This window comes from Sus scrofa, chromosome 4, assembly GCF_000003025.6.
Source record: "Sus scrofa isolate TJ Tabasco breed Duroc chromosome 4, Sscrofa11.1, whole genome shotgun sequence".
In the NCBI taxonomy this organism is placed as follows: domain Eukaryota; kingdom Metazoa; phylum Chordata; class Mammalia; order Artiodactyla; family Suidae; genus Sus; species Sus scrofa.
The window spans coordinates 6,495,021-6,522,365 of record NC_010446.5 but is presented as its reverse complement, the minus strand read 5'-3'; positions in this window follow the sequence as shown (position 1 = coordinate 6,522,365).

The window sequence follows — 27,345 nt, the reverse complement described above, 5'->3', positions numbered from 1 at the left end:
TCTTCCACCATAGGAGTAGGCAAACCATCACAGGACGTATTAATGCATTCATCCGTCACTCTAGCGCGTTCATTCTGTGAATACTCATTAAGTGTGTGTTGTGACCTAGAGGAGGTTTGGGGATGCAAAGATGGGACCACCGCTTTGACCTTCTCTTCCTGGCAATCCTGCCCAGCGCCCGGGCTGGTAGATGCTGTCAGCGCCTGGTCTGGGTCCCTTCCCTTTATCTGTTCTGTTCACATCGCCTCCCTTCCAACAGCCAGCCTCGGCAGTCTTTTTCCTGAGAGACCTTCCTCGCTGCTGGAGCCCTCTGACCAGCTGGCATGAAGGCAAAAGCACTGGGGGATTTGCATGTTCCAGGAATAACCCTCAACCAGTGACCAGCAGAAACTGTTGTGTCAGTACAGTACTGAGGCGCCCCGGGCCTTTGTGTGCGGTAACTCCCGAGGTTTGTGTTTCACCTGGGCTCCTGCCGTGAGATGGACGGTGGTGGAGAAATAGCTAATAGCCCGTTATTACCTACCCAGCCTTCCTGGTCTCGTCTCCACTCCTCCCCAATAAACCACAGGCGTCAAACACCGCTTCAGGCTCTGCCTCTGGCCACTTGCCACCTGTTGATTAGTCATTCAACTTCTCCTGCACCAGGGGAGCCACAGAAGAGGAGGAACCCACCACCCTATGACGCATGGGCAAAGCCTGCCTCCCACTCTGGACGGCTCTCCTCAGAACTGCCAAGGGACAGAGAAACAGAGGTGCTGTCTTTAAATCATGCGGTCTTATCTGGAGCTCCCACTGTGGCTCAGCGGTAACAAACCTGACTAGGACCCATGAGGTTTGATCCCTGGCCTCACTCGGTGGGTTAAGGATCCTGCATTGCTATGAGCAGTGGTGGAAGTTGCAGATGTGGCTTGGATCTGGCATTGCTGGGGCTCTGGTGCAGGCCGGCAGCTGTAGAGCTGTACAGCCAGAGTTCCCACTAGCCAGTCATTCCATAGACCTCAGTGTGCAGATGCCAATGCCAACCCCCCAGGCCATCCCTCCCCACTCCTCCCCCTACTTTTGTAAGAGTCCTCACACTTGTCCTTTTTGTCAGATGGGTTCCTGTGCCCCGCTCACTGCCTGGCACACAATAAATGCTCAGAAACTGTTTGTTGAAGGAATGAAGCTCAGAGAAGTAAAGAGATGTGGTCAGGTTACAACAGGGAAAAGCTGAGAACACAGCCTGGCTACCTGCAGATCCAGGGCTCAAATTTCCTATCTTTCTTGCAGCTGATTCCCGAGGTGAACGGGTTGCTCCCTCCATCTCACCTCCTCCCATCTCGCGCTCTCCCAGGGCGGCGGGCACAGCCTGCCTCGCCAGGCCCTCCGTGTACCCTTGTCTTAATTCCTCCGCTGGATGGAGCTCCTGGGGGAGGGGCCGTGTCTTATTTATCCTCTTGTCCCAGGATCGGTGTTCAGGAAGTGTGTGTGTGGACGGGAGGAGAGAAAGAAGCAGAAAAGGGAGGAAAGGAAGTGGAGGGAGGGGCTAACGGGGGACACTGGTTCCTAGGGACCTTTTCTCCAAAGGAATGACATTTTTTCACCATAGGTTTTTCAAATTCTTTCTCACTTTAATTCCGCAGGAGCAATGTGGCTGCCGGCACAGCAGAGTGAGAAGGACAAGGCTGTGGAGTGGACGGCGCGGGGTCCCATCCTCCCTGTGTGACTTCTCCAGTGACCTTGGGCCAAGGCTTTGCCCTCCCTGAGCCTCCATTTTCTCGCTAGTAAAATGGAGCATCTATACCGCGGTTATGGTAATTCAATAAAATCTCTTTCCAAAACACTTAGCTTGGTGCTTAGAACACTATAGATACTCAATAAAGGGTCATAATTAGTACTGTAGTACTTTTTGGAGCCTCCCCTCCCCCACAATATGATGGGCACTATGGGTGTGGGGTGCGATGTCAACGTGAACTCAGCTCAAACCCAGGACAGGAGCCAAGTGGGGAGACTGGAGAGTGTACAGCAGTGGTTTTAGTTTCTTGTTGTTGCTGTAAACAACACACATTTAGCCACAGACTTAGTGGCTGAAAACAACACACATTTATTCTCTTACCTGCCCGTTCTGGAGGTTAGCAGTTTGCCCTGGGTCAAAAATCAAGCTGTGGCCCAGCCGTGGCCCAACAGCCAAAGGCTGAAAGAATGGTATTACCAGCTTAGGTGTGTAGTTTAGGTGTGAAGAAACCCCTCTAAGTGAGAGCTAGGTGAGTGATTTTAGGTTTTCTTGTTTGTTTTTATATGATTGATTTTAGTTTAAAAAACCTGACCCAAGCTGTATCATATCAACCAGGAAACAATAGAAGCCTGGTGACTGGAGCTCTGAATCCCTCGGAGAGAAAAAAAATCTGAATCTAAATGAGAAACAAAGTCTAGTTAATGAAAAGGCTGCAGAACATTTACTCAGATTGTCTGTGTGGCTTATCTAAGCGCCTGGGCCAGCTGTGCCTTGGAACAAGGATGCGGGTATTTTTGTGACACGCACCCAAAAATGCCCTTTTTATTTATTTATAGAGCCAATGAGCAGCCTGGAACTCATTTTTACTCTAATCTGCAAAGACTTACTGATGTGATCTTAGGATCAGAGTAAAATCTGAACAGGGCTTTGGAGAACACCCAAGGCAGCCTGCGATCCCATTTCCCCCTCCTATGCCGCTGCTCACAGAGAATTGTAGCCCTGCTAACTTGAGATGGAGCCTCAGAATCCTTCTTAACACCCCAACATCTTCAATAGACCTAGCAAGGCTGTATGAGTTGTATTTTTTTCCTCCTATAAAAGCTAAGGGTGAAGAAAGGGTCAAAAAATTAAAAGTGAACACAATACGGATTTACAGGCTTCCCTCATTTTATTGCACTTCCTGTGGCTTTTGCATTTTTTTCCCAATTGAGGTTCGTGTAAACCCTACGTCAGTGTCATATTTTCAACAGCCTTTGCTCACCCAGTGTCTCTGTCTCACATTTGGGTAATTCTTGCACTCCATCAACATTTTCACCATTATTCTATTTATAACAGGGCTCTGGGGTCAGTGATCTCTGATGCTACTATTGCAAAAACATTATGGCTTGCTGAAGGCGCGAATGATGGTTAGCATTTTTTAGCAGCAAAGCAATTTTAAAACTAAGGGAGGTACATTGATTTTTAGACGTAATGATTTTATAGACTTAATAGACTAGAGCATAGTGTAAGCATAACTTTTTTTAATTTTATTTTTTATTGAAGTATACTTGATTTACAGCGTTGGGTTCGTTTCAGGTGTACAGCAAAGTGATGCAGTTACACTCACACACATACATGCATTCTTTTTCAGATTCTTCTCCATGATGGGTTATTATAAGCTATTGAATACAGTTCCCTGTGCTCTCGAGTAGGTTTTTGTTGTTTATCTCGTTTACATATAACAGCATGTATCTGTTAATCCCAAACTCCTCATTTATCCCTCCCTCCCCAAACCCCTGTCCCCTTTGGTAACCATACCTTTGTTTTCTATGTCTGTGAGTCTCTTTCTGTTTTGTAAATAAGTTCATTTGTATCATTTTTAAAAGATTCCCCATGGAAGTGACATCACGTGGTATTTGCCTTTCTCTTTCTGTCTTATTTCACTTAGTACCATCATCTCCAGGTCTTTCCTAACATTAGTTTTGTATTCTCTGGGAAAAAAAAAAATCCACATGACTTACTTTATTGCAAATATTCACTTTATTGTGGTGGCCTGGAACAGAACCCGCAATATCTACAAAGTACTCCTGTATTTAACTGCAGCATATAGTTTGTCTAATGACAACAATTTTGATGGAAAAAAAGAATTAACTTCCCATCCCTCCCAACTCTTTCCTGATCTTTATAAACATAAAAAGTCACATTTGTTTTACCTATTTGTAATTAGCATGTACGTTTTACTGTACCTCCTGCCTTCTTTGTTCACTTTCATTCAATGCATGCAAAGCTAGATATTTATTATTCATGACTCATGATTTTGCTCCACCAAATTGACTCTATGATCATCCTTCCTGGAGTCTCCTGTCGGAAACTGCATAACTTGTGAGCAACTTTGCAGAAAAGCGTCTGCATTAGTGTTGCAGGGTTGCCATGATAAAGTACCACAGGCCGAGTGGCTTAAACCCCAGTAGTTAATTTTCTCACAGTTTTGGAAGCTAGGAGTTCAAGGTGTTGGTGGTGGCATTGGTTTCTTCTGACCCCTCTCTCTTTGGCTTATAGAGGGCTGTCTTCTCTTTGCTGTTTCACATGACCTTCCTCTGTGCCATCTGTGTCCTAACCGCCTCTTCCAAGGACACCGGTCATGTTGGATAGAGCCCACCTTAACGACCTCACCTTGCTTCTTTAAAGTCTCCATCTCGGAACACAGACACATTCTGCCGTCCTGGAATGAGGATGTCAACATGCGGAATTTGGGGGGAACCCCAACTCCGTCCACAGCAGCTTCTTTCTCATCTGGATTTTCAAATCTGGAGCAGCAGTCACCAGTCTCCCAGTTCTCAGCCTCTCACCCCTGCCTTTCAGAGCCTTTGTGAGGTGACCTGGGAGTGTAGCAAAGTTTATACCCAGGGGGATAAACCTTGCAGAACGAACAATAGGATATGGAAATGTGGCAGCAAATAAATCCTGCTCCCCCCTGCCCCCGCTCCAATAAACCATTCCAGTCCACAGTCTCTGGGGACATCCTGCAGAACCAGGAATCCGGCTGCATTTTGTGACAGCTGTGTGAAAAGGCAGCTATCTCCGTCGTGTCCTACGTTGTTCTTTCCTTCCCTTTTTTCTTACCTCATTCCCTCTTTCTTACTTTATTAGCCACGAGTGTTTCTGATGCTTTGACATCTGGGATTTTGGTGACTCTCTGGGGACCGCCCTTCCCAGGACTGGCCACCTCCCAGAGATAGTAAATGACTCACCTGTGCTTCTACCTTACGTATGCCAACCCCCAATCCAGAGCCCCTCCACTGCCTCCATCTCTATGAGGCCCTCCACTCAGGTCTACTGTCCATCTGTTCCTATCACCCCAGGGCCAGGTACCAGGCAACCAGACACAGCCCCTCTGCCCCAGCCCCCTGAAATTGCTCACACAAGCCGATCCTAAGCCTCTCCACTGTGCCTCACCCATTCCTCCCTCAGAAGCCACCCTGAAGCCCCCTGCCCTGATTTCCCCACTCCATTGGCCTCCTGATCAACCCTGGTGCTCTCCCATGTGGCCCAACCCGACGCTGTGTGTCCTTCCTCTTGGCAACCAGGAGCAGCAAACCTCGGCAGCCATCTCCTGACCCGTTGGCCTCGCTGTACCTGAATAAAAGGAACACTTTCATTTTAAAACACCTGCATCTCAGCACTCGGATATTTTACCCCCATAAACATTAGCACTTAGGCTGAGCCTCAGGCTGATTTTCTAGGAGACTGGGCTAAGGCATTACACAAAGGAAAGAAGACATGGCTTCCTTGCTGGCCTACTAAGTGCCAGGCACGGTACTCTGACCTTCATTGATGTGGTTTCATTGGAAGTAATCTAAACCAATTTACACATCAAAGAAAAATAGTTTTATAGATCCAGTTGAATTACCTTTCTCCAGAAAGATCATGCAAAGTATACACATGTTTCTTCCTATCCCTGACAGCATCTGTTTGTTACTGTTTATTCAATAGGTGTTCCCTGGTAAATTAGAAGTTGCTTTTACTTAATGTTACCTTAATTGCTAATGAGGCTGTGCATTTGGAATAAGAGTGATTTTGTTTGTTTGCTTGTTTTACTGCCTAAGTGATATATCAGGCATAGACCTTTCCAGACCCAGCAGACTTTCAGGCACTTACCTACCTGTGATGCTAGGATCTAATACTGGCCTTTCAGAAGTGGTAGAGGGGCCCAAATTCCTGGCTTTTGCTGGGGGGCAGAATCTCAGTCCGAGGTCCTCTGGTCCAGGGACCACACTCACGGCAACTAGGCCCCTTGGGAAGATGACCACAGCTTGTCCTGGGCCCCCACCCTTGGACTTGGGTCTCCTTTACCCACTCCTGGCCTCATGCTCAACATGGAATGTGAGCCACCCACCCTGGGGGGGGGGCTTTGACCCACACCCCCCTGAAAAATAACGCTTGTTGGTAAACCACTTTCAGATCTTCCAAGAAGCCTAGATTCTTGGGACAAGGTGTTATTATTTAGTTGATGAGAAGCAAATATCCACCTAATAACCATAATTATATTGTCAAAACGGCTTAAAATATCCACCCTGCTGGGGCAGCCATGATGTCAGGATTTTTTGTGACTAGTAAATTGGAACATTATCATGAAATTAAAAAAAAAAAAAAGAAAAGTCATATTACCAAGTAATTCATCGCAATGATTTGATATTTCAAGGATAACCACCCAGCAGTCTCAGGAACATGTAATTATTTTTTCACTCGCTATTTGATGATGCGTGACTCAGTAGCTGTGTGGTTGACTGTGCCTTTTAAAATGGTAGAATAACGAATAACAAATCATTAACAGATCAAAGTCTAGGTGGGAATACAACTTGGATTTTCTCGATCCTCTCATGCCTTGGGAATTAAAACTCAAGTGGCGACAAGCATTTTGTAATCTCTTATACTCAAGCATGGGGAACAGGCCTGGCACATGATAGGGGTCCAGGAAACACTGACAGGCTGGTAGTTGCCTCATTATTTGACGTTACAAGTCTGTGCCCAAGTAGATGCTACTGCAATTGTTGAAATCCCCCGTTATCCGCTGGTGAACCTTTCATTATCCTTCACACCAGAGCAAGGAGCACCTCCTCTGTAAAGCCCCTTCTGAGTTGCTCCAGGCAGATCCAGGTGCACCTGTGGTATGCCACTGTCGCATATACACACCTGCATTTTAGAGCTACCACAATGGATAGAAACTCTCTGTTTCCTACTAATCCCTGACTATGTGGTAAACTGCTTGAGGGCAGAGATTACCTCCTCGCTTCCGGCCTGCTTTCTTTCCTGCCCTCCTATTAGCAAATATTGACCAATCCCCTCTAAGCTTCAGATACTGTGATTAGTACTGGAGCTGCAGAAGAAATGAGCTAGACATGGCTCCTGCCTTGATGGGACTTCCTATTTCATGAACTGCTACTTTGCGTTGCCCTCTGAGTTTCTGGCACAAATCCTGCTGTGTAAATGTTTAAGGAGGGACTGATTTAAAAAAAGAGGGAAGAAAGGATGGCAGAGGAGGAAAGGAAGGGGCAAGAGGCCCTCAAAGGGATCAGCAAGAAGGCAGCCATCTGCAAGCCAAGGAGAAAGGTCTCAGAAGAACCCAAACTTGCCAACACCTTGACCTTACACTTCTAGCCTCCAGAACTGTGAGAGTACACATTTCTATTCCTTAAACCACCCAACTGGTGATAATTCTGTTGTGGCATCCTTCAGAATCCAATAGTAGCTCCAACACTGTAGAACCTGCTTAGTCATCCAGCAGAAGTACTCTGTCTATTATCTACTTCACTGGAAATCCCTTGCTATTAGACTTCTATTAACGATGTCCTTTGAAAACACTTCTGCTTCCTGCCAAGGGCTGTACCAGGAATCCGACGTGGCCAGTTCCCCAAAGAAACAGTGTTTGCAGGAAATGGAAGGACAGCCCGCACTCTTCTCTGGCCAGCTCAGATCTTCCTTGTGCTATAGCATGTCTTTCTTCTTTTCCAGATTTTATTGGAATGTAGTTGACTTACAATGTTGTATTAGTTGCAGGTGCACAGACAAGTGAATCAGTTACACACACACATGTCCATTCTTTTAATGCATCTTTCTTACCCGCACTTCCTAGGGATGTGCATCTTCCCATGAGACCACAGGCAACTTGCATGCAGCTGTGCTGCCTTTGTCATTCTGGTGTGTGCTATGATGCACGCATGTGCGCACACACAGACACACACACATATACACAAACACCCTACAGAGTTCCTTGTGCAATAATCATTGCCTGAGTGGATAAAAGTCTGCCCAATAAATTCCTGAGGAGAATTCCTTTCTCTGTGACCATCTTTCTCCTGGAAAGGGGAAAAACAAAGCCCAGGATCTACAAATCCACCTGTAATCTGGACTCCTGGTGAGGAAGCACATTTTTTCATCAAAACTTAATCAGTTGAGGAGTTTCTACAGCATAGTGGGTTAAGAATCCAACTGCAGGGGCTCAGGTTGCTGTAGCGGCATGGGTTTGATCCCTGGCCCTGTGCAATGGGTTAAAGGATCCAGGAGTTCCCGTCGTGGCGCAGTGGTTAACGAATCCGACTAGGAACCATGAGGTTGCGGGTTCGGTCCCTGCCCTTGCTCAGTGGGTTAACGATCCGGCGTTGCCGTGAGCTGTGGTGGAGGTTGCAGACGTGGCTCGGATCCCGCGTAGCTGGCTCTGGCGTAGGCCGGTGGCTACAGCTCCGATTAGACCCCTAGCCTGGGAACCTCCATATGCCGCGGGAGTGGCCCAAGAAATAGCAAAAAGACAAAAAAAAATAAATAAATAAAAATAAAAAAATAAAGGATCGAGTTGCTGCAGCTGCAGTGTAGGTCACAGCAGTGTGTGTGTGTGTGTGTGTGTGTGTGTGTGTGTGTACCATTCGAATTTATCACGGGATATTGAACATAGTTCCCAGAATTTTGATGAGGCCCTTGTGATAGAAATTGGGTTGGCTTCTGCTTCTGAGTCCTTCTCATCTTAGTGGCAGAGATTCTCCAAATCTGCCCCCCACCCCACCCCCAGGACCAGCACAGAATCAAGCACAGAGTAGGTGTTCAATGGACCTGTGATACATGAAGAACTGGGAGCCAGGGTGAATCTGAGTCATGTTGGAGCTACAGCCACCACCCTGCCTTCCTTGAACTGTGCAATTTCACCTGCTACACAAGTCTGCTGAGGCCTCGGGGATCCCTGACCCATGTTTCATCTTTGAATTGCAATGAGCCCATCAGAGAATCCCTTTCTTTTTTATTTTTATTTTTAAAGAATTTTTTTTTAATTTTTGGAGTATAGTTGACTTACAATATTGTATGTTTCGGGTGCATAGCAAAGTGCATCAGTTATGTGGAATCTCATAAAAAATGAAACAAAAGAACTTATTTATAAAAGAGAGTCTCTTTCTTAAGACATCTGCTTCATTCACTTATATCAGCTCAAATTACCTCCCTGGATTTGCTCCCCTCGCTTAGACTTTGTTGTGATATTTGCTCACCCAAGTATATCAGCAGCGTCAGAGATTTAATCAAGATCTATGGACTATAAGAGAACTTACAGTATTGGCACATGTGTAGGTTGGGGCCAGAGCTGGCGCCATCAATCTTGCCTGGACACTTGTTGACAAGGTGCCGTGGCCAGATGTCTTATTTTCACAATTTTATAACTCCCTGTGAACAACCACCCCCCAAAATGCTCCGCCCAGAAAAGATGCTTCCCTTCGAAGAGCCATAACCTCCAGCTACAATTGTCTATGTAACAGAATGTGCCCCTCGCCCTCTCCAACTCTCTCTGCTCAGATCTGATTTGGGAGTCCAACAATGGGACTCTGGAAAGTACAAAGAGGGAGGTGAGAGCAGAGCTCCCAGTGGAACCAAGTATGACACAATAGTGACACAGAAAGCACAGTTCATCGTATGAAAATGAGATGAATCATAACCACACACTCTGGACCCTCAGCGGAGTTACTGTGTTCCTAGGGCTGGTCTCCGGCTCTGGCCCCAGAGACCCCACTTCTGGGGGTCCTTTCAATGGGCTGTCTTTTAAAAGCTTTCTTTCTCCTTTCAAAAAGCTTCTGAAAGGCACAGTATAGCATAGCAGATGAAGAGATATGGTTTGGAATCAGCGATGACCTTGGAGCAAGCGGCTTTGATACTCTGCAGTCCCGTTTTCTCATCTGCTAATTCAACTACTAATAACATTTACCTTCTGGACTTGCCATGGGAATCACAAAGAATAATTGAGGAAAAACCACTAAGCCAAGTACCTGGCAGGGAGCAAACATATTATTATCATAACACACAACTCTGAAATATGAAATATACAATGAAACAATTGTTTATGGTATGAGAAAGACCAACAGTGTCATATTGAGTCTTGGTAATGATCAATCTATAATCAGTACGTTTTTTGTCTGTTTTTTGTGTTTTGTTTTGTTTTTTGTCTTTTTAGGGCTGCACCCACAGCATAAGGAGGTTCCCAGACTAGCGGTCCAATCAGAACTGCAGCCACAGCCACTGCAACGCTAGATCCGAGCTGCATCTGTGACCTACACCACAGCTCACGGCAACACCAAATCCTTAACCCACTGAGCAAGGCCAGGGATGGAACCTGTGCCCTCATGGATTCATTTCTGCTGAGCCACAACCCTAAGTTGTTTTTTTTTTTGTTTGTTTGTTTGTTTCCTTCTTAAACTGACTTACTGGATGGGGCGTAGAAAATGAAAGATTCTACAGACAGACCTAGGTTTGAGTCCCTGACTCTCTGCATTTCAGTTTTGCACATTTCTTCCCATCTTTATATTTAATCTTTGAAAGAGGTTTCGTGAAGTTCTCCTCACAAGGCTCATGCGAGAGTCAAGTAATAACATAGAAAGTGCTGTAGGCTTAGAACCCGGCACCTGTGCAGTAGAGGGCTGTTATGAGTGTTACTGTTGAGGCAGAATACTAACTCAGCTAGTTAGTGAAGGAGCATGGGCTCCGATGCATTCTTTTGCTATGGATATTGATTAACATTTGTGGCTTAAGGGTTCCAGGGAGCAACGCCTCCTCAGGCCTGGTTTTATCATAGGAAATGCACATTCCCCACAGGCTTCGTTTACTATAGGAAACACGAATCTCTAGCCCACTCCTGAACTGATAAAAAAGGAATGAGAGGAATGGTGACTTAATCTAAGGAAAGAAAGGGACAAAGAAACCATAAAACTGACACAGGACCTTTCCAACCCTAAAAGCCCTATTGGAGAAGGACTGACAAAGGTAATTGAACACGGCCAATGGGATCTTTCTGGACCCCACGTTGGTGCCCCTCCCCACTTTTAAGAGATAAAAATCCCTATAGGACAACAGAGAAGGGGGCTCTTCTCCCCCCTCCCAGCAGCCCTGGGAGCTCTTTGCTTTCCTTAATCAAGGCTTTGCTTGCTTGCTGCCTGTGTGTCCGTGGAGTTCATTCTTTGACTGCTGTGAATAAGAACCCCGATTCCGGTATCATCTTTCCAGTATCACTATCAATCCTCTCTGGTTTCTGTTAAAGTTACAGACCCTACGAGGAGGAGAGTCCTGAGCCGGAATCCTGGTCATTTTATCAATAGAGGTTAGATATTTAGTCTTTTAGCAGCCTCAGTTTCCAAGTCTGAGGGAAAGTGAGCCTTTTGGTGTGCTTTGGGCTCTCTGCTATGGGTGCCCATGGCTCCATCCTTCCGGGCATTTCTGAAGCGTCCAGAACACATCTCAGGGCTTTTCCCCCAAAGACCAACCAGGAGAAGCGGATTCCCCACGACTGAGAGTTGCCGCAGGAGGTGCTGAGACCCCCGCATTTCCGGGTCGTTCAGGGGACTTGCAGAGTAGAAAGGAGCCAGCCAGGGTCAGGACATCAGAGTGGCCGAGAAAGATGCATGACGAGAGGAGAAGCAGGAGCGTGAGGGGCATTTAACCCTGCCCGGCAGCGTCCACCCCGAGGGGCTGGGACCAAAGACGAGGCTGAAAGGATGTGAGCCAGGGCACGACGGGGTCTGCTACACTCTTGGAGCAAATAATCTTGCATTGACTCAGACTCAAACTGTTCCCTTCCAGCTCTGAAAATTTGGTTCATCTTACCCTGAGTTGACACAGCAATAAAAACCAGGTGTTGGGTGAAAATGTCTCTCAATCAAGTATGTGATGACAGATTTCTGAAACCATCTGGATGCTTGATGAAATTTGTATTCAGTTTGCTCTCTCATTCACACACACAGTTACGTACAGAGAGAGGGGGAAGGATGGAGGGGGGAGGAGAGGAGGGGAGAGAGACAAAGCAGCTCCTGGCATTATCTAGTAGGAGATGCTATGGACTGACTGTTTGCTCTATGAAATGCCCGGAAGGATAGAGCCATGGGCACCCATAGCAGAGAGCCCAAATCCGTATACTGAATCCCTAACCCTCAGGGCAATGGTTTGAAGGGACGGTCTTTGGGAGGTGATGGGGCATATGTGAGGTTAAGAGGATGGAGCCCGTGCCACGGGATTGGTGTTCCAATACTATCGCTTCCCACCAGCGGAGGACACAGCAAACAGGTGGTCGTCTGTGAACCAGGAAGAGGGCATTCACCAAAACCCTGACCATGCTGGCACCCTGATCTCAGACTTCCAGCCCCCAGAACTGTGACAGACGAAGGTGGCTTAAGTTGCCCTATCTATGCTATTTTGTTACCGCAGCCTGAGCAGACCAACGCGGGGGGGGGGGGGAAGCCCCCCCTCTACCAGCCTCCTCCCACTTCTCCGAGTTGAACTCCCAGGCCGAGGCTCCTGTTGGGGTGGATGTTTCCTGTTGCAGAGATTATGGGCTAAGGGTGGGGCGGAGGGAGGAGAGACATTGATACATTGAGCCTCAGCTACATCATTCCCCTGAGGTCTTTGAAATCTCCTGTTTCAAAGTTTTGGCGAAGTCTCTGTGTTACAACGGGTGGACAATGGAATTCACCTTTGGAGCAGACCATTCTTTTGTTGCAGGAATACCCCCTTCAGGTGGGAAAAGAGGAGGGCTGCCCTTCCAACTGGCCCCCGGCTGCCTTGCCCCCCATGACCACGTGTACATAGAGCACAGACCTTCCTCCCAAACTGAGAGCATTTAAGATGCTCTGGGTCCTAGCAGCGACCTGGCTCTCTACAAAAAGGTGCTTGTATCATGGGCAGAGCTGAGTATCTGCCACTCGTGTTCCCTAGCGAAAGGTGTTTCTCTCTCTCTATGGCTTTAGAATTGACATTTTTCATTTGTTCTTAGACTTGTGTGCAGAGGGGTGCCCCTGTGACCATTTTCTCACAGGACATCAGGAGTTGAGACCCTAAAGATGCAGAAATGACGTGTGTGCACCATCTCCAGCCATAGGAGAACTTGCACTGAGCCCACATGAAATTGCTCGTGTCCCACTTATAGTAAAATGGACTTGGGCAATTCCAGAATGGAGATGGCCAGCAAGGAGTCTGGCACTCCACTTGGATGACTGTCTCTTGATGGGAGGGTCCCACTGAAAGGCCCAGCACAAGGTCAACTCTTACAACAAGGAGGTGGGGCTTCCAGGGGGGAGTGGGTGTTCTCTGGAAAGAGCAAGCCTGACAGCAGAGGAGAAGCATCTGCTGGCCAGCCTGCAGTCAGGAAAGGGAGGACCCTTTGCCCCCCCGGAGGAACAGAGATGGGCTCAATGCCTCACCACCATGGTGCAGAAGGCGAAACTCACTTCTGCTTAATGAGAGGAGCCCAGAGTTGTCACCAGGACCTTAGCAGGACCAGCCCCTGGGGAGAGGCTCTTCCCACGCAGGGCGAAGGTGGTTCTACCCAGTATAAGTGCCTCCGAGGTTCGCTTCCTTTATTACTCAAGCCTGCAGGCAGGTTCTGTTCCACATCACAGGACCACTTACCCTGAGATGGTGGGATAGAGAGGAAGAGGGTTCTTCCTTCTCCCAGAAAGGCACTGACCCAAGAAAGGTTGGGGTTTCCTGAGTTGAGTAACCAATCGAGACACCCACAGTGAAAAGTCACATAAACAAGGGCTTCCACACTAGAGCGGGAGAGAGTCGCAGGGCAAAACTCCCAGGCACCCTCACACCCAGGGCATGGGGAACGGGCGGAGCGAGCTTCCTGCCACCACTCCAGTGGTCCCCGCAGGAGCAGCTGTGATTTGGAATTCCTTCTCTTTTTTTCCCAAAGTCTTTAATTAATTGTCCAACTCATTTCATTACCAGACTGGTCCCTTCTTGGAAAGTTGGACGACACAAAGCCAGAGAGTCTTCACGGCCACCTGATATGTGCTGTTACCATCTTTTAGCGAAAAAGAGACCAAGTTAATGAAGCCCATATCTTCATAAACTTCTGTCCTATTTTCACCCTTCCCATCTCTCTTTACCCATCTAAGAGAGCAATGGCATCTGCGATGAGCGTTTAATTAAAAAACTCATAACAATATGCAAAGTCCAGGAGATAAGGAAATTAAATATTAAGTGTGTTTCTTTTCTTCTCCCTCCCTGTCCACATTTCCTGTTGTTTGGCATATGTACAAAGTGGATTAGAACAAAAGGAAACAGAAGAACTTTTAGCATCATAAGGGACCGCATTGGAGAGGTGTGTGCTGGCGAATGTAAAGGTCTGACGGACTTTCAATTCCTTCATCCACATCCAGACCAAGGGGTGGGGGGGGGCCCCTCCTAGACCAGGGGGATTTGGAGAGCCCAGCCCACCCCCAGCCTGCTACACAAATGAGAGTCCACACCAGAAGTCTATACTCTGGGAGGGTTGGGGGAGTAATAATGAGACTAAATGGACTAAGGGGCTGAATAAAGGGTGGAGGAGGGGATTCCAGAGGAAACTCTCCTGATAAGGAAGGGATCTGCTCTCAATTCTTTTTACATCTGACAGAGTGAGAGTGACGTTATTTGACTGTGGGACATACAACCCCTTTCTTACAGTTGCTGGAGAAACAATAAAAACAAACTTTAAATGTTTGATTTTTTTTCTTTTTTCTTTTTAGGGCCATACCTCTGGCATATGGAAGTTTCCAGGCTAGGGGTCGAATCGGAGCTACAGCTGCTGGCCTATATCACAGTCACAGCAACACAGGGCCAGAGCTGCATCTTCGACCTACACCACAGCTCCTGGCAGCTCCAGATCCCCAACCCACTGAGAGAGGCCAGGGATCGAACCTGCATCCTTATGGATGCTAGCCAGATTCATTTCCGCTGTGCCACAACAAGAATTCATAATTGTTTTATTTTTATAAATGATGTTGGTTACTTTGGTTCTAAGGGAATTTAAAAGAGGAAAAGGAGGTGTTCCCTTTGTGGCTCAGCAGGTTAAAAACCTAACATAATGTCCATGAGGATGCGGGTTTGACCCCTGGCCTCGCTCAGTGGGTTGGGGATCCGGTGTTGCTGAAAGCTGTGGTGTAGGTCACAGATGTGGCTCAGATCTTGCCTTGCTGTGTCTGTGGTGCAGGCCGGCAGCTGCAGCTCTCCTTCAACCCCTAGCCTGGGAACTTCCATATGACACAGGTGTGGCCATAAAAAGAAATAATAAAATAAAAAAATGAAAGACAAAAAGGATCACATTTTGCAGTTCAGCAGAAAATACCAAATATTTTGAGATTCATGATAAAGAAGAGATTCTTGTTCCCTTAGTTTGCATCCAGAGCTGAACAGTTTCTTCAGGGACCTGGGACTGGAAGCTTTAGAAGTCTGGAACACAGGCCTCCTGTTGACATTTTCTGGTGTTGTCATAAGCCAAGTCATGGCTGGCGTAAAGCCAAAGGATTTGAAAATCTACAGTGGCAATCAGATCAGATCACTGATATACAAAACTTACCGGGAATGACAAGAGTAGGTTAACTCCCGTCTCCATGGGGGTGGAGGAGAAGCAATGAGAAGCCAACACACATCCACGCTTGTCACTGCAAATTCCCAAGGACCCATATTTGTTTTTTGTGTGTTTGTTTAAATCTGACCTCATTCTGAAAAGAATTTGAAGAAGTCCTTACATAGAGCACAGCAAGATTAAAAAAATAAAAATAAATTGGAAAACTGGGGTGAAGAGAAAATAAGCTGGAATAACAAGATGAAAATGGAGGGTTTTTTTTTTAAAGAATCATCAGGCAGAAAAGCATGCTGTGAAGTTCTGCGTGATTATTCCTGTTGAGCCACAGACTGATTTCTTAGCAGGATGCACTCATTTTTCTACAGGTGGAAGCACGTAGGTCACCCCAAATTAGCATGTGGACTCATTTCCATGCAGTGGGTAAAGCTAGATGGCACATCATTCATCTGAGTGGAACTCTGTCCCTACTGCTCTGAGGGGGGAAGCCACACACATTCTTCCTTAAGACATTTTTTAAGCTTTGGTATTCATTTGACCAGGGAGAATGTGAAAAAAACTTCAGAGTCAGCTTGATGGATTGTAGAGGTGTGCATTCATCCACTCATTCAACAATGTCTTGAGCACTTTTGAGCACCTGTTATTGCCAAGAGCCAGGCTAGGGGCTGGGGATGGAGGAATGGATGAGTCAGAGTCACTGCCCACCAACGATGAGAGACAGACTAGCAAAAGGGTCAATTACTGGGCATGGGAGTGGGTGCTGGTCCCAGGTGTGTCTCTGGGTGTATAGAACTGGGGCTCTCTGTAGTGGGGGGCTTGGCAAGGAAAGGACAGTCCCAAAGTGGTGGAAACTGAGATTCTTTTGGCCTCTGGATTTCTGGAATTCATTCATTCATTCACCCATCCATCCAGACCAGGGACATAGAAAGCCACATGCTCCTGAATCTCACTGTCAACTGACACATCTTCGACTCCTGCCCTTCTCTCCCGCTCCCTCACTCCTACTATACCTGATTTTCAATCACAAAGAGGGAATTTGGTAGGCCTATGGTTTTCATTCTAAGAGTGATTTCTCTTAGAATATTTCTACCCCTCAAAAAAAAAAGTGATTTTTGCACCTGTCTTACTATCTCCATTACCACAAATACCATAAAGAAAAAAAAAATTGGAAAAAGTCCAGGAACCGGAGAACACAGAATCTTCATTCAGGTTGTCGCTTAGATATTTTTTAGCTGTGTGACCTTAAACAAGTCGGTCAGCCTCTCTGAGCCTCAACATCTCCTACCTGTAAAATGAGGGTTAAATAGTCCATAGAATTAAATCATAGAATTAAAATCAATTAAAATAATGGGTGTAAAGTGGTTAATACCCAGAGAATATTTGCTAAATGCCCGTTTATCCTTGGACTTGAAAGCCTCTTGGAGAAGAGTCTCTGTAATGGGTTCAGTTTTCACCATTCTTTTTCAATGTATCCAGGTGGAATAACGAGGATAAGGGGGAAAAGGACATAACGCTGACTCCTGGAGGCAAGTCCAAGGTGGCTCGGTGGCTTCCACCTTCATGGTCACAGCGTCACAGCACCTCCTTCCAAACTCCTGCATGAAAATTGTTCCCATGTAAAATAAAGGATTCTTACAATTTCCACCAAACCAGTCTGTCAGCCATTCATTGCCCAGTAATAGCAAGTCTCCAGTAAAGGGTCCCCAAAGATCACCACTTCCCGGTATTTCCGCCCTAAGTCTCCTCCGAAACTGGATCTGGGCTGGTGACCCACTTTATCCAGGAGTATGTGGTGCACATGATGCTCTACAACTTCCAGGACTGGGTCTTAGGATACATGCAGCTTTCCCTCCCACTTCCTAATCACTCCCTGCTGGAACCCAGCCACCAGGCTGTAAGAAGCCTAAGCCACATGCAGAGGCTACATGGAGAACCCCAGTCCTCCAGCCATCAGTTTCAGCCGATGGCATTGGTGACAGTGCCCACACCAAACGCTAAACATGTGAGTGAACCCTCTTGGAGAAGCTGGCCCTGCAGGACCCTCCCATGACTGCAGCTCTGGGGGGTGGGGGGCATCACATAGAGAAACAGGGTCCCTCTGAGCTCAGTCATCGCACATAATAGTGCGAAGTAACGGAATGGTTGCTGTTTTTAGTCTCTGTGCTTTCGGGTGGTCGGTAACACGAAAATAGATGATTGATACAACGGGTGTCTGTCTTGTCCTTTGTCTCTTGCTAATCTGTCTTTAGCCAGCCTAACTCACCAGGCTCCAGCCACCGCACCTAAGACGGGTGGAAGAATAGATAATTTCTCCCCTAGAAAAGCCACACGGCGTAGAAGACAACTTTCAACTGCCAGGGTCAGAAGGCCTTTTCTAGGACTGGAAGGCTGCTCTGCCCAGTGCCCGCTGGGAGTTGGTGTATCAACATCCCGGTTCACTTGCCCCTCGGGGAGGATGTGGCTGAGCCATGCTCTTCATCATGAGTTTTCCCATGGGGTTGAGCCTCTGTGCCTGCCATGGCTGCTGGTTTGAAAAATGCATTTTTTTTGTGGCTTCTTTCTCTGGGAGAACCCAAATGAACAGCCTTAGGAGGAACATTCTGTTCCTGTCTGGAGTTTCTCTCCTCCATACCTTAGCACATGTGAACTTATTTAATTTTAAATAAGATACTCTTAGATGCTACCTAAAGGTAGAAATTTACTAGCTCATTAAGCTGAGCAACCCGCTTCAGTTTCCTCGTTTGCAAAGTGGATGCTGTAGCTTGTAAATGGATGTGGCAGTTATCACAAGCTCAGACAGTCCTTACCATTCGCCTTACCACATAGCAGGTGTTAAAGAAGAATATCGTGCATTTATTGAGCACTTACTATATTACAGACCCATGCTAAGCATTATGCATGTATGAATTTGTTTAATTCTTACAACTGCCTTCCCAGGTAGATTTTATTATCATCACCTCCATTTTACAGGTGAAGAAGCTGAGGCTAAGAGAGGCTGAGTGTCTTGCTCAATGGTCACATAGCCAGGAAGCAGCTGAGCTGGGGTTGGAACCACTATTCTACCTCTTACCAAAGTAGAACTATTAGCTATTACAGTGGCCACCTTGCTCCCTGCCCCCCAGGCTTTAAATGCACTTTACTTTAGACGCACTCAAAATATAAAATTCAAGAGGAAAGGGACAAAACTGTCCTTTGGTTACATAGATCTATTGTCTAGCAGCTACTTAACGTAAACTCAGCCCAAGCATGACTGGATTTTTTTTTTTTTTTTTGCAAAAACCCAACCATCAAGAGTGGAAGATGCAGAGTAGCAGACCTTGGCTCAGGATATAGAGAACTTTCTAATGGTCAGACACATTCAACAATGAAACAGGAGGCTGCTGGATCAACTTCTCAATCATGAAGACCATTCAAGCTGATACTACATATCACCTGTCTCTTGGTGTTGCAGAGGGGTTTTGCACATCCAGGGGTGGTTATATGATAAGATATTTAAAGTCCCACAGCATATGGAAGTTCCCAGGCTAGGGATCCAATTGGAGCTACAGCTGCTGGCCTATGTCACAGCCACAGCAAGGCCAGACCCAAGCTGCATCTGCAAACTACACAGTGACTCGTGGAAGCACTGTCTCCTTAACTCCCTGAGTGAACCTGTGTCCTCATGGATACTAGTTGGATTCATTACCGCTGAGCCACAATGGAACTCCTACCTAGACTGTTAATTGTGTGTGTCAGTGAGATACAGTCTCTAACACGGGATCTTAACTTTGCTAAATGCCTGCTTTCCACCCCCGATTCCTTGCAGGGCTGTTGTAAAGATAAGACATCATGTATATGAAGTTCCAGGCAGCCAGCAGGCAAGCATGATGGGCAGTCAGGTGGTGGGTATTAGTGTTTCTCGCGCTACATCGTTGTGCATGCAAGCGTGCAAATGAGCCATGTAGTGACACTGCTGTCAACCTCAGAATTCCCTCCCATCCCTCACCAAGCAGATCTATGGCTTCTGACCTAGAATCGTGCTTAGGGCAAACAGTTACATATTCTGCAAAACCACAGCACAGGGAGTCCCGGGCCCCCGTGATGTCAGGCTGGGCCGTGGGATGGCTGTTGCTGGGGATAACGAGGACAGAAGGAACATATTCACTTCTCTCGCTGCCACCTGCTCCTTTTCTGCTGCCCTGAGATGGACCCATCCTAGAGAAGCTGTACTTTCACCTTGGTCCTTGAGTCAAGTCCACCTGTCGGAGCCACAGACAGACCAAGAGGACAGGAGGCACGAGAGAGAAACCTCGCTGTTGTGAGGCGCCAGGAGTTGGGGGTTGTGTGTTTCTATAGAATGGCAGGTTGTTCCAATACCTACTGGTTCCAGGGAACCTCCAAGAGGGGGCTGGGTGCGGGGAAACATCACACTGGAGGATGGGGCAGGATTCAGTGATCCCCCAAACACGCGCCCATCCATGCCTGGCTCAATCCTGACTCTCGCTGGGAAGCGGTGCCAGCCCACTGGTCCCCCAGGGGCCTATTCTCTTCCTAACCCAGGCTCACCTGGCCTCCCATTCAGTTCTGATCCCAGTGGAAGCCCAGCTGAGCTCTCTCTCTGGTGGCATTGGGCTCAGTTCTGCAAGGATTTGGGGGTGGAGAGCCTGAATTTCTACCAAGGATTCAGGTGACGGCAGTGACTCTGGCTGGGCACTCTGAGCAAGTGGCAGCGCCACCATTTATTCTCAGGCAAACTCAGCTGGGATCTTATCATCCAGGAAGCCCACCCAGCCTCCCTCCCCACCCCACCTGGGCCAGGCGTGCACTTGGGAACTATGTGGCAGCCCGCTCTGCCTACTGTTTTCATAGTAGTTACCATCTACACAGCAATAACCCAGAGCTCCCTGAAGACAGAGCTGGATCTCCTAGCTTGCCCTTCCTAGCCCCCTGCACATTTCATACTAATTTTCTTTTTTTTTTTTTTTCAGGGCTGGACTTGCGGCATATGGAGGTTCCCAGGCTAGGGGTGGAATCGGAGCTACAGCTGCTGGCCACAGCCACAGCCACAGCCACGCAGGATCTGAGCCACACCTGCGACCTACACTACAGCTCATAGCCACACCAGATCCTTAACCCATTGATCGAGGCCAGGGATCAAACCCACAACCTCATGGATCCTTGTCAGGTTAGTTACCACTGAGCCATGATGGGAACTCCCTTGTTGTAACTTTCAACTAGCATGTGTTGCATGAGTGTATGAATGAATGCAACGTGTCTGGGTAGATCCAATTAAGTGCAACCAAGACCTAGAGCACCAGTTGGCCAACAGACCCTGTGAAAGGCCAGATAATAAACATCTTGGGCTCTGCAAACCATATGGTTTCTGTCACAGCCATTCAATTCTGCCGTGGACAATACAGATCTGAATGGGCACGGCTGGGTTCTATTTACAAAACAGGCTGTGGTTGGATTCCGTCCAAGGGCCGTAGTGACGGACCCCCTGGCCTAAAGAATCCTCCTTTTAACTTGGACAAGCAAGTGTGGTTATTTGCATTTTATGTTTTTAACAGTGTCAACCAATTACTTTGCTGAATTATATCAGGTCTACAAGGATTACCAGGAAAAGGATTAATTGATTTAATCCCTTGTAGAAGGAACACAAAGCCCCTCTACTTCAGATCTCTTGATTCAGCCTCTGACACTCCCAACTAGAAGAGAGTGGGCTCCCTCTGTGCTGAACTCAGATGGAGACCTCAGCTGTCCTTGCAGATGTGGCCTCGGTTCACCCTTCCAGCTCCTACCTTTCCTCTTGGTTCAGGAAGCAACTCTAAGCCAAGGCTCTAGCTCAGAGAAGCCAAATCTCTTTTCTGGCTTGTTAGCTCTGGCCCAGCCCACAGCTCCCTCATTGGAGGGGATGTCAGGTGACAGTGGCCAAGAGATGGGCCGAGAGCAAATATAAAACTCTGGTGGGGTGCCTGACACCCTGGAGAAAACCTGTCCACGTTCCCTTTTCTTCCTCCCCCACGTTGTCAGCTGCACAAACGCGTTGCCCATCCAGAAGATGCTCCGATTGGCGAGAAGTGATGGCTGTCAGGCAAGGTCTCTTGGCTTCCCCGGAAGGGTGACAAGAAATGTAACAAGCTCGCAGCTCACACCTTCTCATCCACCTGTTCCCACCAGATTGTCTTCTCACTTTGAAAGGTTCCCCATGCAGGCGGCACGGGACAAAGACACACCTCCGCACTGCAGTGCCAAGAGCTTCCCACTGTTTCCTCTAACACTTGTCACTTCTCACGTTTCTCGTGGAGCCCTTTCACCTACTCACTGCTTCCCAGCCCTGGATCAGGGAGGATCTGTGAAGTTTTCACCGGTCCAGGATGGAGTGAAACAAGCCTCTGAGCGCCCTGCCCCGTGACCACCACAAGTGCAGCCTCTGAGATTCCTGTGCTTGTTTTTCAGAGCACGTGTCAGAATCTTTAATTATAGATTTCTCTGTATGTTTGCTTATTTCATATCTGTCTCCCTAAAAGCCTGGACTTTTCCCCAAGGAAAGGACCATGTTTGTTTTGTTCATGTCTGTAGGTTCCGCGTGAAGGATGATTTTCAAAATAGGTCGTGGCTGGTGTGGCACGCGGGTCCCTGCCAACCAGAGCCAGTGATGGTCAGTGCATGGTACCGGTGGGTTACAGCTGAAAACCAGCCCTGCCCAAAGCCAAGAACAGTGTAGGCTAAATGTTCTATCAGCGTTTTTTGAATGAATGAACGCAGTACATTTTTCATAAAAGAAAATTGAGTCAATTTAAAGAATTGAGCTTTGTTCTAAGAGTATGTCCTTCCCACTTTCTGATGCGTGGCATCAGCACACCCCCTTTATAAAAAATTGTGATGGTAGTAGATAATAGAGGGGTTTTTTTTCCTTTAATATCTTATTTATCAAATTTTTTTAAATTGGCAAACCATGTCCCATAATTATTTTGAAAACCTGAAAGTTTACCAAATCCAGGATTCAGGGAACTTCTGCCCTACGCTATCTTTTTATCATGATGATGATGATGAAAATACAATTCTCATACCATAAAATGCACCCTTTTAAAATGTACAATTCTGGAGTTCCCGTCATGGCGCAGTGGTTAACGAACCTGACTAGGAACCATGAGGTTGCGGGTTCAATCCCTGGCCTTGCTCAGTGAGTTAAGGATCCGGCATTGCCGTGAGATGTGGTGTAGGTTGCAGACATGACTCGGATCTGGCATTGCTGTGGCTTTGGCATAGGCCAGCAGCTACAGCTCTGATTCGACCCCTAGCCTGGGAACCTCCATATGCCACAGGACCAGACCTAGAAAAGGCAAAAAGACAAAAAAATAAAATAAAAAAATAAATAAAATGTACAATTCAGCCGTCTTTAGCATATTCATAGAATTGTGCAACCACTGCCATTCTTTAATTCTAGAAAATTTCCTGTTGTGGCGCAGCGGAAACAAATCCGACTAGGAGCCATGTGCTTGCAGGTTTGATCCCTGGCCTTGATCAGGGGGTTAAGGATCCAGAGTTGCCATGAGCTGTGCTGTGGGGCGCAGATGCAGCTCAGATCCGGTATGGCTATGGCTGTGGTGTAGGCTGGCAGCTGTAGCTCCGATGAGACCCCTAGCCTGGGAACCTCTCTCTACATGCCATGGGTGTGGCCCTAAAAAGCAAAAAGTAAAAAAGAAAGAAGAAGAAAATTTCCACCACTGTAAAAAAAACTTGGTACCTATTAGCCGTCAGTCTCAATTTATCCTCCCCACCCCCAGCCCCTGGGGGTGCTATAGGTTTGCCTATTCTGGACATTTTTCATAAATGGGATCATATGATATGTGACCTTTTGTGTCTGGTTTCTTTCAATGAGGATAATGTTTTCAAAGTCCATCTATGTTGTGCCATTACCTTATTCCTTGTCTACAGCTGAATAGTATGCTTCTGTATGGAGGTACCGCGTTTGCTTACCCGTTCATCCACTGAGTTGTTTCCACTTGGGGACTATTACGAACAATAGTGCCCAGGGACTAATATGTTCGAACTCTTGTTGTAATTCTTTTGAATATACACTGAAGGAGTTCCCATTGTGTCTCAGCTGTAATGAACCCAACAAGTGTCCATGAGGATGTGGGTTGGATCCCTGGCCTTGCTCAGTGGGTTAAGAATCCGGCATTGCCTTGACCTTTGGTGTAGGTTGCAGTCTAGGCTAGGATCTGATACTGCTGTGGCTGTGGCTGTAGCTGTGGTGTAGGCCGGTGGCTGCAGCTCTGATTGGACCACTAGCCTGGGAACTTCCATATGCTGCACATGTGGTCCTAAAAATAAATAAATAAATGTATACACACACACACACACACACACACACACACACACACACACACACACACACACACACACAAGAGTAAATTGCTGAGTCATATGATAATGCTATATTTAACTCTCTGAAGAACTGCCAAACTGTTCTACAAACTGGATGTACCATTTTGCTTTGGCCCAGTGCACTGGGTCAGAGGGTTCCAATTTCTCTACCTCCTCAGCCACACTTGTGATTGTACTGGAGTCGTCTGTCTTGGTCAGTTTGAACTGCTGTAACAAAAGTACCGGAGACAAGATGGCTTCATCAACATTCATTCCTCATGACTCCCATGGCAGCAATGCCCAAGATCAAGGAGCCAACAGATTCGTTTCTGGCGAGGGTCCTGGTTTGCAGGTGGCCACCTCCTGGCTTTGTCCTCAGGTGTGGGAGAGAGATTGTCTCTCTCACATCCCTTCTTATAAGGACACTAATCTCATTCCTAGTTACCTCCTGAAGGTCTCGCCTCCAGATGCCATCACCCAGGGAATTGGGCTTCAACGTATGAATTTTTTTTTGGGGGGGGGGTTACAAACATTCAGTCAATTACACCATCCAAATGGGTGTGAAGTGGATCCTCATTTTCCTAATGGCTGATGTTTAACATCTTTTCATATGCGTATTGGCATTTGCGTTTCTCTTTGGAGAATAATCTAAATCCCTTGTCCATTTTTTAATTGGGTTTATGTGTCTCATGGTTGAATTGTAAGAGCTCTTTATGTATTCTGGATACAAGTCCCTTATCAGATATATGATTTGCAAATATTTTCTTTCTTTCTGTGGGTTCTCTTTTTAACTTTCTTGACAATGTCCTTTGCACATAAGTTTTTGATTTTAATGAAGTCTAATATAGCCATTTAAAATTTTTATGTCATTGTGTGTTTGGTGTTATGTCTAAGAATATTCCCTAATCCAAGATCACTTTCTTCTAGGAGTTTTATGATTTCACCTCTTGCACTTTAATCTATGATTTATTTTCAGTATCTGATCCATTTTTAGTTAATTTTTATGTCTGGTGTGAGGTAGGAATCCAAATCCATTCTTTTTTAGCCACCCTGAGGCATACGGAGTTCCCAGGCCAGGCATCAGATCCAAGCTGCAGCTGTGGCATCACAGGATCCTTTAATCCACTGTGCTGGCCAGGGCTCCAACCAGCATCCCAAAGCTTCAGAGATGCTGCTGATCCCCTGTGCCATAGCAGGCACTCCCAAAGTTGTTCTTTTGTATAAGATGTGAAGTTGCCTCAGCACCAGTTTTTTATTTTTATTTTATTTTTTTGTCTTTTTGCTATTTCTTGGGCCGCTCCTGTGGCATATGGAGGTTCCCAGGCTAGGGGTCCAATCGCAGCTGTAGCCACCGGCCTACGCCAGAGCCACAGCAACGCGGGATCCGAGCCGCGTCTGCAACCTACACCACAGCTCATGGCAACACTGGATCCTTAACCCACTGAGCAAGGGCAGGGACCGAACCCGCAACCTCATGGTTCCTAGTCGGATTCGTTAACCACTGCGCCACGACGGGAACTCCAGCACCAGTTTTTTAAAGATATTTTTCTCCCATTGAATTGTCCTGGCGTTCTTTTCAACAATCAATTCACCCAAAATGTCTGCACTTGCTTTTGTACTTTCAATTCTATTCCACTGATCTGTATGTCTATCTATACGGTAGTACCACACAGTCTTAATTACTGTAGACTTCTAGTGAGTTTCGAAGTTAGGATGTGTGAGTCCTTCAGCTTTGTTCATTTTCAAGATGCTTTTGGCTATTATTAGAATTTTGCCTTTCTTGGCATTTTTAGGATTAGCTCATCAATGTCCGCCCTATACTATCTTACTGAGGCTTTGCCCCAAGTCTGAATATCTTTGGTCAAGACCTAGAGGGAATGTCTGATGGGGCATGACCAGAACCTTCAGCTTGTTCCAAGACCAGCCCTTTCCCCGGCAAAACTACGGAGAGGCTGCAGAATCCTCTAAGTAGATGGGGTCTCACACGACGAGGTAGTCCTCACCCTGAATTCTACTTGTTGCAGAGCTTCTGGTTCTTGAGTTTCCAGGGTCCCTGTCCTTCTTTGTCCCCCATCCAAGGAGAAATCCCAGGAATTACAGGTACCCAGAACACACCACCCGTGCCCATTATGGCCCACTGTGTCCTATCATCATTAATCTTTTTTTTTCTTTTCTTTTTTTAAATTTTTTAAAAATTTTATTGACGTAGAGTTGATTTACAATGTTGCGATAATTTCTCCTATAAAACAAAGTGATTTAGTTGTACATGTACACACTTTCAGATTCTTTTCCCACATAGATTATTACAGAATATTGGGTCGAGTTCTCTATTCTATACAGTTGGTCCCTGTTGGCAATTATTCCATATACCTCAGTGTGCATGGGCCAATTTATTAGTCTTTTTTTTTTCCATTTACCATAGAGGAGAGGCCACGTCATTTACAAAAGCAGAGGCCACGTCAAGTGTCCTCTGAACTGTTCCTGGCCCTCTAACCCAACTTGATCCTCTATACCTGCTCCAAGCAATTACTGGCCTGCAAAGCAGAAACGGTGTTCTGGACAATGGCCCCAAACCTCTAGCCACTTCCTGATCTGCTTGTACTTAAACCTAGTCTCTTGTTGGACTTAAACCCATAACTCTGCTATCATAGGCTCCATCCCCAACTCTGACAATCCCCTCTCCCACTCTCAGAAAACCAGCCTGAGTCTCAGCCACCCCCACCGCCCCAAACTTCAGACTTCATTGCTTCCATGCACCCTTCCAGCTCCCAGCATCCCTCAGACTCAGCTAAGATTGGAGAAACCAAATCCACTTTCTAGTTCCTCAATTAGCGTCTGGCTGGACCAGCCACAGTCCACTCTCCCCATCCCTCAACAGGTCACAAGCGATTGTTCTAGAGGGCAGCCTGGGGCCTGGGGGAGAGGGGAGAGGGTAATGGGTGTGTCCTGAAAGGAGGCTCAAGCAAGAGCTAATGAGAACTGGAGGGCGTGCATGGGTCTGGCATGGGAAGACGAGGAGAAAGAGCGTGGAAAGCGCCCCATAGCTCGCAGAAGACATCAGTGAGCCACATAATTTGGACCGTGGACTGTGCTAGGTGTGAATATGAACTCAGTCCTGCCCTCATGGAGCACCCAACATTTGAAAACACAGAAGGGCATCCATCGTTTTAAAACTTAACACAAATCATCCTAAATTCTGTTGTAGCTGCAGAGAAAATGTTTGGATGCTACTAGAGCATATATGGCGGGCATGTAGTCAGACCAGCCCAAGAGCTGTTGCCCTCCCCCTTTCAAATCCCCATGCTTTAGCAGCCTTGTAGCTAAGAAGAACAGTGAGACATGGTGCTGGCCAATAGGACGTACAGGGAAGACGCTGGGGATTTCTGAAGAAGCTTTTGCTTTCCGAATGAAAGGGACTTTACCATTTGGAATT